General features: G+C 38.3%; 1 protein-coding gene across 8 annotated transcripts in view; it reads right to left on the bottom strand.

Moving 5' to 3' along the window:
- The window catches only part of Caap1 (caspase activity and apoptosis inhibitor 1), a 602989-nt gene that overhangs the window by 438017 nt on the left and 151159 nt on the right, over positions 1-13813 (bottom strand). The window lies entirely within an intron of this gene.

The raw sequence follows: 13813 nt of genomic DNA on the forward strand, positions 1-13813 counted from the left end.
CATTTTCAGGGAAAGGTAGGCAGAAAAGTGCCTCCAAGGGGAAGAAAAGAGCTTCAAGGTCACCTAACAAAATGCAAACTGTATAAGGATCGGAATCCATATTCATCTCAGAATCTCATCACTTAAGTTATATCTTTCCATAAGTATTATATTTTACCTAAATTCAATCATATCTAAATGATATTATAAAAAAATAAAACCTCAGCTTTTTCTTTTAAAAAAATTTGCATTTCTTGGTAAAACACATAACCCTAGTCTTAAATTTACCCCTGCTCATTTTTTTTCATCTTTCAATTACCTGCTGATCTGCTACTGTGCAAGCATTTTTCTCCTCATTTACTAAAGCTATCACTTTTTTTTCTTCTTCTCTTTTTTTCTCCTAATGCTCACCTAATTAACAGTCGAGCAGCTTTTCATACAAAATCTCCAAGCTTTAAAATTTTCCTTCTGATTAGAAGTTTAAAAAAAAAAGAGATGTTGAGTTTCAAAATACTTTTTTCCCAAGAGTTTTATATGCTTAACCATCAGACCATCCATCTTGAATTCGGCCAATATGAACCGCAGCTCTGAAACTCCAGAGATTGGAAGATCTATGTTCTCTAAGATGATCTGGGATGTTGTAGGGGCAGGATCCTTTAAAGCCATGCTGTAGCAATCTGAGCCTAATCACAGGTAACACAATGGAGCCATCATCAGAAAAATCCTGGTACATTTGTTATCGAAACTGGGTCCTTGTTCCAGATGGCAGTTCATGCCAATTCAAAAACGAGGACACAATTTTGAGGAAAAAAATATTTTTTTTGCTTTGCTAGCAAAGGAGAAGCATAGGGAACTCTTGTCCCAGACGCTGTGATTTAGCGACCCACAAGGGAGAACAGAAGGTTTTAGAAAGAGGACTCAAAAGCTACATTCTGGGTATTCTCTGACCAGGGGTCTCAGGTGTGCCCTGATGGTATGTTGAATTTCACATGTTAATTTGGGAGATAGTCACTTCCTAGATCTTCCAGAGACATCTCCTTCCTGCGATGAGTGTGTGCTCAAGGACAGATAGTTAAGCCTAAAATGGGGAAAAAAGATAAATCTGTCTCCATAAATCTTATTAGGGAGGGGGGAAAGGGAAAAACAACAACAGCAAAAAAAAAAAAAAAAAAAAAAGACATGTCCCTTTTTAAATAAGCCTCAGTGGCATAGCAACAAGGGCTATATTCGTAGCATAAGGTGGATCACTGTTACACATTGAATTCCTTTTTATTGTGTTGTCCTAATGAGTTAGAAGAAGCTCTATTTTAACTTGTATTAATTCATTCAATAATCATTTAAAGAGCACCAACTAGGTGCTAGGCACTGAATTAGGTGCTGAAATATAATGATAAGAACATACAGTTCTCCTTCTAATAGAGTACACACTCTGTAGCAGCAATTCTTAACCTTGGCTACATGTTAGAATCCCCCAGGGAGCTGTGGAAATTACAATGCACATCCAAGACCTGCCCAATTAAATCAAAATGTTCAAAGATGAAGCCCATAACTAAAAGTTTCTTAAAGGTCCCCACGTGATCCCAAACTGTAGCCAAGATTAAGAACTTGACACGTCAAACAAATAGATTTAAAATGATAACATTAACAAACACTATAAAAATATGGCATATTTTCAGAAGGCCTCAATGCCATTCATTTGTATATGCCAACAAGATTTGCCAAGCACTAGCTGCTCATTGGAAGATACCAGGCAAGCAGATGCTATGGCATAGCCTATAATCCCACCAGCTAGGGAGGCTAAGGCAGGGGAATTGTAAGTTCAAAGCCAGGCTCATCAACTAAGCGACACTCTAAGCAACTTAGCAAGACCCTGCCTCAAAATGATAAATAAGAAGAGATTGGGGATGTGGCTTGGTGGTTAAGTGCTCCTGGACTCAATACCTGGTACAAAAAAAAAAAAAAAAGATACCGGGCAACATACTATGGGCCATAACCTGAAGAAACATTGGCCATCCTGGCCATCCTTTATTTTTAATGGATCAGAGCTGAGCAGTGAGCACACAGGGATTTCTGGTCATTCCCACCAGTTCAGATGAGTGAGCCTAGGGGCATTGTTATCAGGCAGGAACCTAAGGCACAAGCAAAGGCCCTCCTAAACACTGGCAGGACATCTGGACAAGGCCACAAGGTCTGTGCTTAGGGAACCAACTGGAGGAGAGGGATGTGGTATGATAATTTGGACAGACAATAGATGTCCAAGAAAGAAGAAGGAAAACCTGATCCACTAGGTCTGTTTGCAGATTTAAAGAGGAAAATAAATTCTGTAAGGCTCTAAGCAAGATTGTCCAGGATTTGCTAAGGGATATGTGCAGAATCCTTATATAATGAGCTTCTTTAAATAAACAAACAGCTTTCTGGCTTTACAAAAGCTTCTGGGTACCGGAGAGGTTATTAAAAAGTAAGAGAGGTGGTGATTTAGCCTTGCCACTGCTGCTGAGAGTGGCCTTGATGATTTGAACACACTCCTGCTCTCACTATTTGAAGCACTGTCCCTTAAGAGGATGCTTTTTTTTTATTTTTTATTTTTTTTCATTTTCATTTTGTGATTTTAAAAAAGATTCCTCTGGCATCATCATGGGATTTACACTCTATTGGGTGAAACCATACCTACAAAACCTCCTATTTAGTCATTGTGTTCTTCTCTTCATTTCTGGCCCTCTAGTCTATAAGTTGTAAACAGGTCACTACAGCTGCTGTCCTATTGTCACAAAGCAGATGAGGTTTCAATATTTATGATCAGTGATACAAGGACAAATATATATATCTCTAACAGAGAAATCATTCTTTAAAATCCCTCACCCTCCAAATTTTAATTATGTAACCATAATATGATACTTCTAAAAATATGCACTCAAGGGGCTAGAGTTGTGGTTCAGTGGTAGAATGCTTGCCTAGCACACTTGAGGCACTGGGTTCAAACCTCAGCACCACATAAAAATGAAATAAAGATATTATGTCCACCTATAAATAAAAATTTAACATTTTTTAAAAAGATAGTAAAATAAAAAAAAAAATGCACTCACAAACTCTTCAAGTAGCAAATGGGCTAAGAATTTGCCATGCCCTTCTAAGACCCAAGCAGAAAGTAACTGGGACTGGATGTTACTCCAAACAAGGAGAAAGCTTCACTTTTAATAGGTATTAAAGATTTGAATTTATTTTAGACAAAACACAAAATCCATACTGTGAACACACCAGCTTTTTGCTGATGCTGTATCACACGCCTGTCCCATGAAGGGGGAGCAAGATGGAAACACTGTTGCCAGATGGAAGCCAGAAGCTCCCCACAATGAAGCTGTTGATCAAGACTCACCATCCACACAAATCCTCTCAATTTACAATTTATATGACAAGTGTGGAAACAGGAGCTACAGGAAAATAAGGTGAATCCCTGAATAAGGTCATTATGTAAAGCTCACACTCTAAGTTTTTATGGTAAAGGCGGAACCTTGGCACAACTTTCGAGGTATTGGTAAGGTCTGTAAAGTAATGCTGGGCAAAATCTCCTCAGGCCACTGAAGGCTTCCCTGTGCTGCTGAAAATCTTGAAGAACTCTCCTACCATGTTATTTCAGACATCCCCATCACAGTCCCAATGCTCAGGATTGCCATCTTAAAACTGCCCAACCCAACTCTGCCCATTATCATGTGTAGTCAGCTAGTCCATGAGCCAAAATTAGATCCTCTGAAAGAACTATTCTTGATGTAATTAATATTTATTACAAGCACCAAGCCAATTTCCCAGTCCTTATATTACAATAGGATTTATTCTAATGAGTTTTAAGGATGTCGTAAAGAGATACTTCTTCCTTAAACATCTTTTTTTTTTCTTATGGTATGGTGATTGAACCTAAAAGTTGCACATGGTAGGCAAATGCCCTACTACTGAGCTGTACCCCCAGCCCTAAGTTGTCCAGACTGGCCTTGAACTTGTGATCGTCCTGCCTCAGCCTCCAGAGTACCACCACCGTGCCTGACTCCTTAAGCCTATTTTGTAACACAGCATCTGACCAACACTTATAATTTTTTTTTTCTTAAACTTGGGGCCTGGTTAGCACTTCACAAAGGACTATATCTCCAAAAGAGAAAGAAACTATAATAAAGGGGACCATCTTAATAGAATAATAGAGAGCTAGTAAAGACACAAAAGTCAAACTCCAAAAATATTTCACATAGTATTTTCCTGTTTTTCTTCCAACTTTTCTTTCTGGACATGCTATACATAACTTGATCATGTGTGGCCTTGTCAAGTGCAACTGTTAGGGTGTGTCACCTGGAATCCATGTGTTAGAAAATTAATCCCCCAAATCATACACTAATGTATTTGAAGGTGGGGGCTTTAGGAGGTAATTAGTATTTGATGAAGTCATCAGGGTGAGGCCCCATGATTGCACTAGTGGCTTTATAAGAAGTAGAAGAGAGACTAGAACTGTCTATGTGATGTCCTTTGCCATCTCTTGAAACTCTGCAGAGCAAAATCCCCTCCACTTTGGACTTTTAAAAACTATGAAAACTATAAGAAATGAACTTATTTACAAGCTACTCAGACTGTGATATTCAGTTATAGCAACAGAAAACAGACTATAATATCTTCCAAACTTATAAAGTTTTTCTTCTATTTTTGGGTGGCACAACTTTACTCCAAATACAAGATCAAAATTCCTAAGTCCAATTATTTTGAAAAACCAACTCATTGAAAGGAGATAAGCTTAGTTTAGGATGTGATACCTGTGCAAGCAAATGAGCTTTCCCATTTCCAATGGTCTTAATGTTTCACTTGCAGAAAATTAAGCAAACAAAACATATATTGTGAACTCAGTCACACAAACCACTACATGGAAAATTCCAATTCAATGACAATTTCATAAATTCATACTTAAATTAAAAGAAAATGATGTTCATGAGACAGTTTTAAAAATAAGATTAAATAGAAAAAAAACAGAGTTGGACTTTATGAAAATTGGGAATCAAATATGCCAAGCTTATTTATCTAAAGATATATTTGGAAAGTCTTGAAGCTAAAAGAATCAAAAGAATTCTGGTCAGCATTTCTTAGGAAGGAGAGTACACATCACAGAAGCCATAATCCTCCTCTCCCAGGATCACTGAGAATGCAGTCTTCCTCCAAGTAAATTCCACTTTATCAAACCCTAGGAGGGTCTTATACTGCAACAGCAACCTGCCCTAAAGTGATTTTTCACTGAGACAGCTTCTTTAGGAAGATGCCATAACAGTGACCCTCAGGAAGGAGAGTCACTGAGCATAGATAGGGAGGCATAAAACTTTCCTTTTTAGAGTAGAGTCAATGCCCAGATATCTGAATGTCTTGAGATAATAATCAACATTTATTACATACTCAGAGCACTCTGGTCTTTTGAGAAACATTAACTAAGGAAAAACAGGAAAGTAAATGTGCTTAGAATTCTGCACATGGAAGCAAAAGTGGTGAAAGGGTCCAAAAACAACAGTTTCTATGTGCCGGGCATTTTGCCCAGTGTGCTAGGCAGCTCCAGTTTCTTGGTCCAGGCTACCTGGTGACCTGAAAGTCTAACCCACATGGCCTGCATCAATAGGCACCCTTTCTCTCTTGCTCTTAGCTGGTTTCTGCCAATGGGAGTAAGGGCCAGGAGGCTGGGGGAAGGTAGAAGGTTCAGGTAGGGAGGTGAGGGAAGGCAACAAATAATTGGGTAGGAACAGAATCAGAAAGAAGGAGAGACAGCCAAGAGAAATGGAGAGATCAAACCGGAAAGATGAATCAGATGTGATGTTGAGACCCTCAGGGAGGCAATAAAGAAATGATGGTACCAGGTAGGTGGGCTTGACTTTCCTGCGGAGAAGAGGTCTGGAAATCCAGAACTGCCCAGTCTGTATCCCACAAAGTGCAGGCCTGTGCATGGGATTTATATGCCTGGATGCCATTCTGATGATCATATTCCCAAAGGGATTTGGTTGAAAGTGGTGTCTCCATTTTCATTGTGAGGTCTTCATCAGCCTTGGAGAGCTGCTTTAGATGTGGTCTAAGAAAACTTGGTAGAGGTCACGGCTGAAGGGAAGGGTTTCTCCATCATTAGTTTCAAAAAGAGAACAAGAACAAATAGTTCATGAATCTACTGCAATGCCACATCTTAAATATTTCATTTTAATACAAGCCATTTAGAGAAGAGATGAAGGAATTGGCAGATCATTATGACCAGAAACATTTAAATGTTTTAATATGACATGAGACATAAATCCATACTCTACTCCCCATTATCTTCCACTCACCCAAACCCTTATGATTCAAAAGCGCTCACCAATTTCTGTCCCTTGAAGGAAAACATCTGAGCATACAGGACTATCATATATTCCTACCATATTCTCCTGAACTTGAATGATAAGCAATTGTGTTCCCCTGGATGTGCATAAGAAGCCTAGCAAATAAGAACATAAAATAATGACAGGAAGAAAACAAACCAAAAGCTAAAATTATCAGTGGAACTGATTAGCATATGTATAAGAGACACTTGTACAGATGTGGGCTGCTTTCTTTAGAATGCAAGTTCTCAGAGCAGTGATTCTTAATCATTTTTGGAGTTGTGACATCTTATCACTTATTTGCTTTTTATGATCATCACCAACCTCCTCCCACAAGCATATTTTTAAATGAGAAGGAGTAATTTTATACTCAAGCATTTGCTTTTATTTTTACTCTCCCTGAGAATCACCCTAGAGGATTATATCAGTCAATATAGTCATCAGTGGTTAAGAACCCAGAGGCCTTTGCCTTTTGTTCATTTGTTTGTTTCCTGTGATGGATTTAATAATCCACCAACCATGGTGAAAGGTGTGGACAGAGGAAGAATGCTGGAGTGAGAGTCATTCCTACAAGAATCTTTTAAAATTTGTAAAGCATATTCTGAAAGAGACCTAAAAGCAGAAGGGGTGCATGTCAACATGTTTTTTCCATATACACGTGTATACTCTTCCAGTTAGTGAAACTTTTAAGAGCTGGGAATCAATCTTGACAGATTTCAGTGATTGCAAACTCCATTGAGCTAAACAATTTTCACAGGTTTTATTGATTATTTGTGTGAATGTGAAAGAAAAGCAGCCTAATACAGAACCTTTGATTTTGCCATTTGTTTTAAGTCAACATTTAATTCTTCCTGTAAGGTTTTATCAGAAGCTCTCTGTTCGGGCCAAAATGCAGGGTATAAGGCAGAGTAATTGATTCGTCCAGGGAAAAGATAATCTGAAACAGGTTTCTTAGAACCAGAATTGAAGGGATCTTTTCTAATACATAGAGTTAAGACACTCATAACTATATCTTGAGACTACATATTTTACTATATTAATTCCAATAAGTTTTAAATGCTCATTAATATTCATGACCCTTTTGCCAGGTGTGCAGCCACCTGATGTTAATTCCAGTTATCTAGCAAAGGTGCAAAAAAAAAAAAAAAAAGAAAAAAAGAAAAAGAAAGAAAAGAAAAGAAAGGGAAGTCCTTCATCATGTAGTAAGTTCCAACACCATTACCCTGCTATTGCCAATCCCTGTTCTTTTCCCAGTGATTTTTTTCGTGAGTAATAAACCCATAGGTCTCCAAAGGGTCCAAGCATAACTTTATCAGGGAAGTAAAATCTCAAAGGAATGATGTCAACACACAAAAGTGATGAAGTCAAACTCTGGTAGCCACCCTGGAACCAGACAGAACATGAAGTCTGTCCACACATCAACTCACATTTTGGCTTTACCACAGACTGAGAAACACTCATCTACCTATTAAAAAAAGCAAAGGCTCTGTTTGACCCATTTTAAAGTGAAGAAACCTATGGGAGAGAAAATGCCATCTAATTTGACTGGTTGTTTGCACAAACCTACTACCTAGTCTGATCCAAATCATTGGCTTTGAAATTACAAATCAATTAAGATCCTTTTTTTTTAAGCTTTTATCTACAGAACTATTTATGCAAACAATACTTCTCTGTGGGGGAGGCAGGGGAACTCTTCATATCCTTTAAAAACAAGGTTGGTGTTTTAGTCATAACAAAACGCAAAAACAGGCAAGATATTATAATATCATTGCAGGAAAAAATGGTTCAATTCCATTTAGAGGAAATGTCATCACTGCCTATCATACATCCAATTGAGGTTTGCATCAGCCTGGTAAGAACGATGCTACCACAAGACAAAGAGCAAGGGGAAGGGTGGGGCGAAAAGACAGGGAAGGAAGCTCATGCCAATAAAATGAAAAAGGGAATAACCTTACAGCTAAACAGTTTACTTTTCAAAGGCAGCACAAGGGCAAAATGCTTTGTGCAAAGAGAAAATTAGTTTCCAAAGCGTATGCATTCTACAAAGAGCCAAGTTAATTATTCAAAGCAGAGGCCCATGAATTCCCACAATTTAGTCATTCTATTCTGACACATTCAGGCCCATCGAGCTGCTTCTTATCACTAAGACTTTGATAATTGGCTTAGACATATCAAATAAACTTTCTGGAGAATTCAGTCGTAAGCAGGTATGACATCCTAATAGGGGTTTTATTAGGCCTTTCTCTGTGCAGTAATGTATTAGCAATCACTGTGACATTTTCTGCTCTGGGGGGTTTTGGCCTTGCTCATTTTTTACACTTGCTAGAAAATAAATTTATTCACGGTAGAGATCTAATCCAATACACTACTCTGTTTACCCTGGTTTCTAAAGGAACAGGGCTCTCAGAATTAATGAAAAGTGACATATACATCATAGAAGAAAATGCTGTCTTCAGCCAGGCATAACTGAAGAGCAGGAATCCCTTCTGATTCTGCAAACTTGGGAATTCAGTCAGCGAAGCCTCGATGTCCCTTTCCCTGATCACACATTTGCCTCCGATCCCAGCTAAGAAGGAAAAAAAAAAAAAAAAAACAGAAAGAAAGAAAGAAAACAGCCAATAGCATGGGGAATTAAACTTCTCCTCCTTAGCAGCAATTGCAGCTTACAAAAAATTTCCCTGAGAAAATATCTACTGCTGAGATAATATTAAGGTACTTTTATCACATAAAGAAGCATCAACAGGGGTCATCTATGTGAAATCGCAGTAATTTCATGTTCAGTATTTTACCACCAACTTCCCACTTGAAACATTTATGAGGACAAAGTTAATATGGAAAAATATACAGGAAATCTATGTAACTCATTTTAACCTTTGTCTATCTCCTCCCTTATCTAAGTTCTTTCTGGCCTCCTACATGTTATAGTTCAGAGGCACAGACAAGGTCTAGTGTCCCCTCAAAATATCCCCTCTCTCTGCTGAATGATCCCTGAAATTTCCTAAGCATTGAATGTGATGCTTTGTTAAATGTTAAAATTCAATTATTTTTGTAAAGTTACTACATGAAAGTTTGATCCATTAGTTACCAAACGCTATAAAGAGAGTTTTATTATCCCCATTTTACAGATGAAAACAACAACCAGTCAATGATTACATTGAAATGAAGGCTAGCACTGGAACCCAAACATCTATTAATAGAAAGAAAGATTATATAATGTTTATAACCATTACATAACATGTATATAATGATTACATAATATTATGTACTTTCAGAGACAATAGGAATGGTGATGGTGACATCTCACTGAACACATTAGTTAGGCACTGGGCTTGGGATTCTCCATATTATGACCTTAATAATTTCTTACAACCCTTAGAGATAAGTATTAATTTTATCTTATATATGAAGAAACTAAATCTTAGAGAAGTTATATAACCAGTCCAAGTACCCGTGGCAGAACTACAGAAATGGGACTGAGATTTTACTCCAGAGGCCGTGCTCACTCCACAGGTACCGCCATGACAGTCCCTGGCAACTTAAGGGTGGAAATAGTATCTGCAGAAGGAAAAACAATGGTCCCCAACAATGTCTCTGTACTAATCCTACGAATATGTTTGTTTTCATCACAAAGGAGAATTAAAGGTTGCAGGTGAAATTAAGGTTGCTCATGGGTTGACTCTGAGATAGGAGATCATTTTGTATCATCTGAGTGGGTCCAGTTAATCAAGGGTGTCCTCAATGGCAGAAAGAGGCAGAAAAGAGAGATGGCCGCAGGAGAAAGACTCTGTCCCATGTTGCAGGTTTTGAAAGCAGCCTGAGTGAAGAAACACAGCCTCTAGAAATGATCCGAGAAAATGGATTTCCCCTAGAGCCTCCAGAAGCAAAGACAACTTGCTGATACCTTGATTTTAGCCCAGTAAGACTCTGAGATTTCTGATTTCCATAACTATAAGATAATAAATTTGTATTGTTTTAAGTTCCTACTTTGTGGTAATGTATTACAGCATCATCAGGAAACTAATACAGGATCCCTCAAAGTTAGAAAAAGAGCACAGAATTGCTAAACATTTGTGCTAGAATTCATTAGCCCTACCAAATTCCAAATTTTACTGAATGACTGATATAAATGTCCTAGGAACATGGGTTGAGGAGGGGAGTTGTCATTGTTTTGTATCTTGGTAGAATTCATATTATGTTTGATGCTTATTTTACAAATGTCTTACTGTTAAGTGTGAAGTAAAGACAGTAATAGGATAAGAAAAAGGAAGGAAAGTATCTTTCAAGTTCCTAGAACTATTGAAACATGTGCTAGGACAAGACAATTCAGTAAAAGCATCATGCCTTTATCACCACAGAGCTTTGAAAGGAGATGGATTACAGAGGCAGGGCAACTCCATCTCTGGAGGAAGTGACTGCCATCAGAGAACAAATCCTACCTTCAACTTGGCACACACACGGAAAACTAGGCATTGCAGAGGCTACACAGAAACACGGATGAAAAGCTGACTCTCCAGAAGTCATTTGTGCCAGACACCCTGGTTCCCATTCCTCCCCATCTCCCTTGCTTTACAGAAACACTGTTCAGGTTGTCTCTCAGGCAGTCTTGTAATCAGGAAAGGTGGCCACACCCAGTGCCCAGTGGATGACTCTTGATTAACCTTAGCTAATTGAGTTAGTTTCATTCCTCTTACAAGTAAGCAGTTGAAAAGATAGCCTGCAATACAATTCTGGAAACAAGCAGAAGATCAGAATTACAGGGAGGCTTCTGGGAAAGTTTTCCCTGTTCTTCTAAATAGCCATGAGGAAGGGCCACTTTTTCTTCTAGTTTTGGATAGTGGTCTTTACTTCAGCTGCTGCAGAAAGTAGAATACACTAAGAGACAAGCCCGGCAACAAGAGTCAATACACTGAGTGGCAGAGAAGAAAAATGGAAAGAATTTGGGCCCTTGATGATGTTATTGAGCCACTGAATTGGCTAGTCCAGACCCTTGCCTATAATTCCAAACTTCTTTTTTGTGAAATAATAGATGGCCCTCATTGTCTAAATCAGTTGAGTTGGGGTCCTAAATTATTTGCAACAGGAAGCATTCTCAATGACACAATTGAAAGTAAATCAGTCTTTGTGCGACATTTACCATGTATGGTTTGGTCCCATTCCTAGCCTGGCAAGCTGTGGCTTTAAGCTATTTCCAGTAGGCAGGGGCTATCATTACAGCTGCCCTGAAAAAAATACGATGCATCAGTGTGTTAGGACTATTTAACCCTTGGGTTAAAAGCTAACGCCTAAGATTCCTCATCCTTAAAGGTCTGGATTCATTCAGTAATTGTGGATGCAACACTTTTATTGCAGTTGATATCTTGTAGAGATAAGACTGAGATCTGAGTACCACTAAATGATGGTTAGTCAAGAATACTTACTCTTCCTCCTTTTATGATAGGTTTGGAGGTTACAGTATCAATGATGAATCACAGCAAAGTCATACTCCTTTATTCATTGGGCTTAGGACATAACCCTTTGGTAGGGAGTTTTATTCAGTCACAAAGAATAATGAAATTATATCATTTGTAGGAAATGGATGGAACTTGACAATATTACGTTAAGCAAAATGAGCCAAGCTCAGAAAATCAAGGTTTGTGTATTTTCTATCACATGTGGAAGTTAGAAAAGAGAAAGGAAAAGAAAGATGAGCAAATCTCATGAAAGTAGAGGAAAGAGATGGTGGGGGTGGAAGCATACTGGGGAAAGATATTTGCCAAATTATATCGTTATATTGTGTGCATCTATAAATATGTGACAATGAGTCTCACCGTTATGTACATCTGTAATGTACAAAAAACATGGACATTTTTTAAATTAAAAAAAAAAAAAAACTCCTTAGTAAACCAAGCATTAAATTTGGTAAACCTCTGGGGTTGGGTATAGGGACCTAAAGGGAGTCACTAAAGTCAAATCTACCTCCAGTTTTCTATTTAGGGTTAAAAAAAATTGAAGAAGGCCAGTTGTAGTGGCACATACCTGTAATCCCAGCTACTTGGGAAGTTGAGGCAGGAGCATTACACATTAGAAGCCAGCCCCAGCAACTTAGTGAGACCCTCAGGAACTCAGAGAGAACCTATCTCAAAAATAAAAATTTTAAAAACAGACTGGGGATGTAGTCCAGTGGTACAAGTGTCCCTGGGTTCAATTCCTAGTACCAGAAGAAGAAGAGAAGGAGGAGGAGAAGGAGGAGGAAGAGGAGGAGGAGGAGGAGGAAGTCAATGCTCCCAGGTACACACAAGTGGGAGAAAAAAATAAAAGGGAATATTACGTGGTCTTAGCTTCTGACCATATTCCTTAGAAGTCACACAAAAAAATGAAAATGGAAGAATCATACCTACATAAGTGATCTTTGTAGAGAAACACATGTACATGAAATCTGACCAACAAGATTGGCGAGTCCTCCTCCAAGCAAGCAGGAAGAGAAGAGAAGCTTCTTCTGAGACAACTCAGTGGTCTAGCCTCTAAAATATCAAAGTCTTCTGGGACTGGGGTCATAGCTCAGCTGTAGAGCACTCGCCTAGCAAATGTGAGGCACTGGGTTCAATCCTCAGCACCACATAAACATAAATAAATAAACAAACAAACAAATAAATAAATAAAATGAAGGTGTTGTGTCCAACTACAACTAAAAAAAAATGTATCTAAGTCTTCCCTTTTATGAGCAGTCAATATTGTACTACCTCTAAAACTTAACACAGGCTTCACTCTTAGCTGACTTAAACCTCTACAGCCTGGATTTTCTTTTATAAGCTATTAAATTATAAACACTTCTTTCTCATGGCTTTGCTAAAAACTGAAAACTCATAATCACAACCAAGGCCCGACAACATGCAGAGTAACATCACAGTGACAATTCCTTACTAGAGCCTCCTCGTTATACACAGATGGTGTCTGTGTGGTGACTAGCACATTCCCGGGATGAAACAGCTGGGCTTACTGACTTTTTGGTGAAACTTCATTTTGGGTGACTCGATGGGTTTTTTTTGGCCTCTCTGTATCCCACAGTTCATCAGGGTACAGTTTGAGCTCCAACCTAAACCATGAAAGAAGCCAAGAAGACTGCTCCAAGAACATCTGGGCTCCACCCTCAGATCTATCTCATCATCCACATCAAGCTCTTTCACCAATGCCCATAAAATCTCATTTTCTCATTTCCACTTTTCTTTTCATTACAGTCTTTTCATAGTTAAGCAGCTAAAATGAATATTCATCTTCGTTGCATGCAAATTCTTCCTCAATCTCATTCTAACTTACCTTTCTAGATTTCAGTCATATTCCTGAAGACTCTGCTCCAGTCAAATGATTTTTCTTTTTCCCCTGTTTTTCTATTATATCCTATAAATATCTTCTGTGTTCTTAGTGGAAACATCCTAACATAAGATCTAACCCAAACTATTTATTTTTATCTGAGGGAGCTTCATCTCAGAATTACTGGAAATGGA

The sequence above is a fragment of the Marmota monax genome, unplaced genomic scaffold, assembly GCF_021218885.2.
Source record: "Marmota monax isolate L192 unplaced genomic scaffold, Marmota_monax_Labrador192_F-V1.1 WCK01_AAM20220418_F8-fsc00033, whole genome shotgun sequence".
In the NCBI taxonomy this organism is placed as follows: Eukaryota; Metazoa; Chordata; class Mammalia; order Rodentia; family Sciuridae; genus Marmota; species Marmota monax.